The sequence below is a fragment of the Carassius gibelio genome, chromosome A16, assembly GCF_023724105.1.
Source record: "Carassius gibelio isolate Cgi1373 ecotype wild population from Czech Republic chromosome A16, carGib1.2-hapl.c, whole genome shotgun sequence".
Taxonomy (NCBI): domain Eukaryota; kingdom Metazoa; phylum Chordata; class Actinopteri; order Cypriniformes; family Cyprinidae; genus Carassius; species Carassius gibelio.
The window spans coordinates 21879269-21885964 of record NC_068386.1 but is presented as its reverse complement, the minus strand read 5'-3'; the positions used below and the strand labels follow the sequence as shown (position 1 = coordinate 21885964).

At 36.0% G+C, this 6696-nt stretch overlaps 1 long non-coding RNA gene across 1 annotated transcript; it reads left to right on the top strand.

The window, feature by feature from the left end:
- The first annotated feature begins 4642 nt into the window (after nt 1-4642).
- On the top strand, nt 4643-6396 carry LOC128030098 (uncharacterized). The gene is made up of 3 exons (XR_008187812.1): nt 4643-4705; nt 5940-6096; nt 6185-6396. It is a non-coding gene; the product is annotated as an uncharacterized LOC128030098 (long non-coding RNA).
- The last annotated feature ends 300 nt before the right edge of the window (nt 6397-6696 follow it).

Genomic DNA, 6696 nt, shown 5'->3' with positions numbered 1-6696 from the left:
AATTGTATCAATAGCATCACAAAATGGGCAAATCGAAGTAACATTTTCATTCATTTTTGCAATAAACTTATTTGTAGCTAGGATACAATGGATCAATCTCCATTGCAGATCACCACATCTCTTAGAAATTGGAGGTTTATACAAAAGTCTCCAAGATGGAAGAATATTTTCAGGTATAGATAGTTGTGGTATAGTATTTTTTTTCCCTATACAATCAAAGGTCAATTCTCCATAACCTTTTAGTAAGGAAACATAACCAGTTTCATCAATACCACATTCTCTGGGAACCACCTTTAACTTAGGGAAGTTCATCAATACAACACCATTCTCCAAAACATGATTGACAGATTGACCAAATGTTAGAGGAATGGATGATTTCAACCCCCTAACAAACCCATCAATTACTCTAAGAGAATTAAAGCCAACTTGATCAGCAAGTGACTGTTAAGTTCTCCATTGGCCTCTACTTAAATCAATCAAATCAATAACTTTAGTAACACCAGAATTCAAGAATCTATTGATTAAAGACTGAGATACATTTGAAGGAAGCTCAAAAAGCGGGTTAAAAAAACTCTTCACTAGTTCTGAATATATCAAAACATTCCCATGATTTGAGCACTGAGACATAAAAGCTAAAAGACAGATCAGAAAACTTTTTGACAAACGTTTTCTTCATTAAAAACAATTGTTTGTCCATACCTATTTCACCAATATGCTTAAGTATAGATCTCCCAAAACGCACCCAGGGCAAATCATTTGAACTATACAAAAGCTTCTGCAATGTTTGCATCCTCATTGCCAAGATCTTTGACTCAAGATGTATAAGCCCTTGACCTCCCTCTGCCACTGGAAGGTAAATGACTCCTGGAGGAAGCCAATGACAACTATCCCAGAAAAAATTTACCAATGTCTTTTGAACACTTTTAAGCAAGTCTTTAGGAGGGTCTAGAACAGTAAACTTATGCCACAACATTGAAGAAATTATATTATTAATTACTAAGCATCTTCCTCTAAAAGAAAGTTGTGAAAGCAGCCATCTCCATCTCTGAAGTCTACCGTTAACACAATCAACTAGCCCCTCCCAATTCTTCTTTTCATAATGATCATTCCCAAAGTAAACTCCAAGCATTTTAAAACCATCCCTGCCCCATTTACACTGTTTTGGCAATTTTGGGGGCGCAACAGTTTGCCAATCACCCAACAAAAAAAGATGTACATTTCTCCCAATTAATACAAGCAGATGATGCTTTTTGAAAATTATTTAAACAAGAGGTTAACTTGTTAATATCCTCTAAATGTTTTATAACTATCGTTACATCATCTGCATATGCGGTAAGTTTAATGGGAGCAATTTCAGGGGAATCAGGAAGGGAAACACCACACAACTGTTTCCTCAGCATAATCAAAAGTGGTTCTATAGACATCGCATACAAAAGGCCTTACAACGGACAGCCTTGCCTTATGCCTCTGGTCACTGAAAAAGATCTCGTCAAAGATCCATTAATCTTAAGCATACTATAAACATCATTATACAGCAGCTTAATGCAAGATACAAAATATGGACCAAATCCAAAAGCTTCCAGAGTCTTAAACATATAGTGGTGGTCTACACGGTCAAAAGCCTTCTCCTGGTCCAGAGAAAGCAAACCAATGTCCAGCTTATGTCTTTTTGCAACAGTAATGATGTCTCTCACCAAAAACAGATTGTCAAAGATTGTCCGTTTAGGGATACAAAATGTTTGATCCACATGGATTATGGTTGTCATATGTTTCTTAAGCCTGTTGGTCAATGTTTTCGACAAGATCTTAAAATCAACACATAACAGTGAAAACCGGTCTCCAGTTTTTTAGGCATCCAAGGTCTCCTTTTTTGGGGATCAATGTTAACATTGCTCTCCAGCAACTTAAAGGTAGAGTCCCTCCATTAATGCATCCTACAAAAACATCATATAAATCCTGGCCCATTAGACTCCAAAAGGATTTTAAAAATTCCACTGAAAGCCCATCCAACCCAGGTGACTTCCCGAGGCTCAACTCCTGAACAGCCTGTGAAACCTCGGAAAAGGTTAAAGGATTGTCAAGCTCTATCCTCTCCTCCTCTGAGATGTTTGGCAATTCATGTAAAAATTGGTCTGTTGTTAGATCATCACACTGGTCAGAACAATACAAGTCCTCATAAAAAGAAATTGCATGAGACTGGATCTCTTGTTGATTTGTTGTCACTCGGCCATATGGAAGTTTCAATTGATGAAATTGTTTTTGCTCTTTTTGCTTTTTTTCAAGTCCCCGCAAAAAATGGTGTGGGAATGTCCATTTCATTAAGTTGCAAAAATCTAGTTATTAAAAAAGCTAATTTTCCTCTTTCCTCCAACAGATTTTTCAACAGAAGCTTATTCTCTGTGATGTGATCAACAGAAGTTAAATCATCAGAAGCATTTTTGGTGCTTTGTTCAAGGATGCTCTGTTCAAGAATCTTCATTTCATCTTTCAAGCTTCCGATACTTTCTGCATTGTATTGTTGGCAAAAGATCTTTATATGGACTTTGCCAATATCCCACCATTGACTTAATGTGTCAGGGTTTGGCAAGGGAGGAACTCAAGTGCAGACAGGATTCTCAACACGAAGGGTTTAACACAAAAGGGAAAACAAAACGCACAAGGGAGAAAACAACAGCTAGGGCGGAAACTAAACAACTTAACAGGACAGGATAGACATGATAAACAAACTCTTAAACACTAACTACAAACAAACACTCATGGTTATACAAAGACTTCAGGGATACAGAAACATCTAGGGACACTCACGATCTGGTAAACAATCACGATGTGGCACAATCACAATGAACCGACATATGCATAAACATTAAAGAAAGTGTAATCAGTTCCACCAAGAGTAATATTAACTCGAAAAATTCTGCCGGGCATAATTTCTACCGTTACTGGTTGATTACCAATACGGGACGAGAAAAGTATGGCAACACCTGCACTTAAATTAGTTCCATGACTCAATGAAGCATTGCCCTTCCAATCTCTAGCCCAGTGTGTCTGATTTTGTACGTCTGTATGGGTTTCTTGAAGCAAGATAATATCTGCTTTTTTTAAGATTAAATAATCAAATAATAGAGAGAGAGAGAGATGCATTGTGATGATACATCAGCCAATGTGTTCTTCTAGGAAAGAAAAAGAAACATTTTGTTAATTTAGTTGTCTAAGAATGTTCCATTATTCAAATTTAGCATCTAGAGGATAGATAGATCAGTATCCATTAAAAATGTGTTCTAAAAACATGGATTCCATCTTCCTCGTTTGATAAATCATACTAACTCAGAGTGTGTTGCTGAAGAATCTGCTCTTGTTCTGCTTCAGATGTGAATGTTAGAGTGGTTATATGCTCAGTTGCCGTGTCTTGTGCATCCTGACCGCTTGCTGTGAACAGGTGCTTCTCTCGTCAGCACAGGTTCCTCTCCATTACTTCCCAACTGACCGTGTGTGTGTGTGTGTGTGAGTGTGTGTTTGAGGGAATCTTTAGCCTGCATACATTTACTACATTTTTTCTACATTCATCCAATGTGACTTACAAATGAGGAACATTACAAGCCAATTGTCATACAGAATGCATTTATAGACTAGAACGATCCAAAGCAAGAGTAGAGGCGAAATGCAGAAGACGAGAAAGAAAACATCAGTGTGACAAACTTAGTGTAAAGTCTCACAATCATCAAATTCAGTTCTAAGCTGTATCCAAAACTCCTACTTTGATATATATATATATATATATATATATATATATATATATATATATATATATATATATATATATATATATATATCAAAAACTCCTACTTTGATATATATATATATATTACAATAACTTCAAGCAACCTTTTTTCAGAAATCATGTTAAATCAACAATTAATTAGCAGCAAATTAGGAGTTTACTGGGGAAAAAAAGTCCTAGTTAATGGTTTGTTAATAACAAGAATTCCTAACTCTTTTAATTTATTTTAACTAATGATCCATTAATCAGCTTTGGTAAACAACATTAGCTCAAGTAAATTTTCAAATTTGTTATATTTTTGTACAAAACTCTGCTCAATTGTGACAAAAACTAAGATCCTAAATCCGGGCAGATTTTTCATACATGCTCCGCCCACTGAAACCTGAGCGTCTTGAAAAGAGACTGCAGTATGGGGTTAGAATTGTTGCATTATTCCAAATAAATAGATTATTATCCATAAATAAATGTAACGAGATTCACAAAAATATATCAAATTCACAAATAAATGTAAAGAGTTTCGCAAAAAAATATAAAACTCACAAATAAATAAAATGAGATTTGCAAATAAAAAAATATATATTTACAAATGTGTTTAATGTCACAAACACAACTCTACCTGGCATTTATTTGTGCACCGCTGTCTGTGCATTTGTAAATTACTGCACGCATTTGTGGATCGCTTCCTGTGCATTTGTGGATTTGAAACACTTCTAGCGTCGACGTGCAGATAAATCCACAAATAAGTGGACTCCACCCACCGTCTACTTAACCCAATCAGACAACGCCCATGTTGCACTGACCAATCGCAGCACGCTCTCTCTCCAACCAATCACGTTTTGCCTAACAACCAGGGTGGGATCAGACACATGAACGCGAGTCACTCGCTACAGTCTCTTCAACATGGCCGATCAAGAGGAGTAAAGACAGGTGAGTGATGCTAACACAGTAATTAACTGAAGTTTTACCAGGTTCTTGATATGTCATCATTTGTCATAACTAGTGAGGTAGTTTGACAATTTACACCATGATTTAATAAGTTATTATTTGCTCTCAAGCACCATTTCGAAGACTGTCGCATTTGTCTGCCACATACATCAAGGGTGTCTTAATTCTAAAATGGACCATTATTCATTGTGAGGTGTAAATTGTTGTAATTTCTTTACTTTTGAATTTCTTTACTTGTGGCCTACAAAATGTGACCTCCTTGAGAAAGCAGCCATCGAAACAGTCAGCGGATTTATTTTACATTTAGAATTACTGAATTAGTTTATTAGATTAAATAAACTATTACTTAATATTGAGTGCAAGATGAAGAATATGTGAAGCTGCGGGTAGATTCGATGTGCGCCTGTAGTAAGGTTGCCAACTGCCCTAATTATACAGATATACGTTTGGGGTAAGATCTTCCACTGCATATTACATGAGACTCGGTTTTATTCCCCCTTGTCACCCCCCGCAGTGGCATCGTCTCAGATACTACGAGTATGTGTGAACTGAGGGTCATAAGTTGTTGTTATGTTACCTGTAATGCATGACATGTTAATTGAAATTAACTGTCGAAAAGAACCAGTTTTCGAAAAAAGAACCTGACTTCCCATCACTAGTGAAAAGTTGGCTTTCCTCATTATTATGTTCCCTTGTATATAACTGGAACGGTTACTCCATGCACCTTTAAACTACAGTCTGTTCAGTTAAATATTTGGCTGCAGTTTGTGTTTACTTACTGTTTGTTCAGTGCCTTTCTGCACAAGGTGAAAGTGCTGCTCGGGCATTAGTGCAGATCATCGCCAGGGATCTGACACCAGGGCCAAGCCGCTCCACTAATTACTATTATATATAATGCTCATTACTGTAGTAACATCCAAAATAAAACTATAACGTTATTTGTAATTTAACTAGTGTTTCCCAGTTTTCTACCTCTCTGGTGTTTTCTGAACCCATCCGTCCGTCTGTGTTATTAATTTTTTTTTTAAGGTAATTAAATGACCACTTGGTCATGTAGCATGTTACATTTAAAAATATTGTTGGAATATTGGCTATCTGCTAAAAATAAAAAAATCTAAAGTACTGTGCTGTATTTACCAATTAGACTAATATTTCATTATGAACAAGGTTTATTTCATTGATCAAAATGTTCTGTGTTTGTTATTATGCATTTTAGGACAGTGAGGCAGCAAATGACAGACTAATCCACTTTCTGAAGCTTGGATTACCCCAGGAAAACATCAGTAACATTTTAGGTGTCACTCATACAACTATCGTTCGTTGGATGAGAGAATGTGTTTGGCCAGAGACAGAATCCAATAATTAACCCTGAGGTAATTATTTCTTCTTACAATGCTTTATTGGTTTTGCTCTGTTAGATTAACCCCCCATATTTAAAATGATTTATTTGTTTACCTTTAGATGGAATATTCAGACTCAATGGCAGTTGAACAAGATGGTGGAGATGCTGACCATGTTCACTTTGCAGTCAACGTGCCTGTAATTCACAGGCCACAACTCACAAATGAGCAAATTGACCCACTGCAAGTGTCTGATTCATTTGGAGTAGATGTATACCTCAAGACTCTCACATATGTACAGACTTTGATTGAATAAAGGGATATTTGAAGGTTTATTTCTGCTGCTCTAATTTTGACAGCAAGGTTGTAAATGTGTATATATAGTTGTATCTTAAGTAAAACTTGTGGAAACAACCTTTTAAGACATGTAAAATAATTACATTTATTTTAAAATGTTATTGAAGTACTTTATTTATTATTATTACTTGTACATAGAAAAAAAAAATTACATAGAACCAGTGTCCAGAATTAAATGAGTCCAAATCCAGTGGAGGATGTGTTAGCACAAGCTTGCAATGTAGATGCAAAGTTATCCATTGTGGTTATTTCAGCTGGTATCATCAGGGTCCTGCT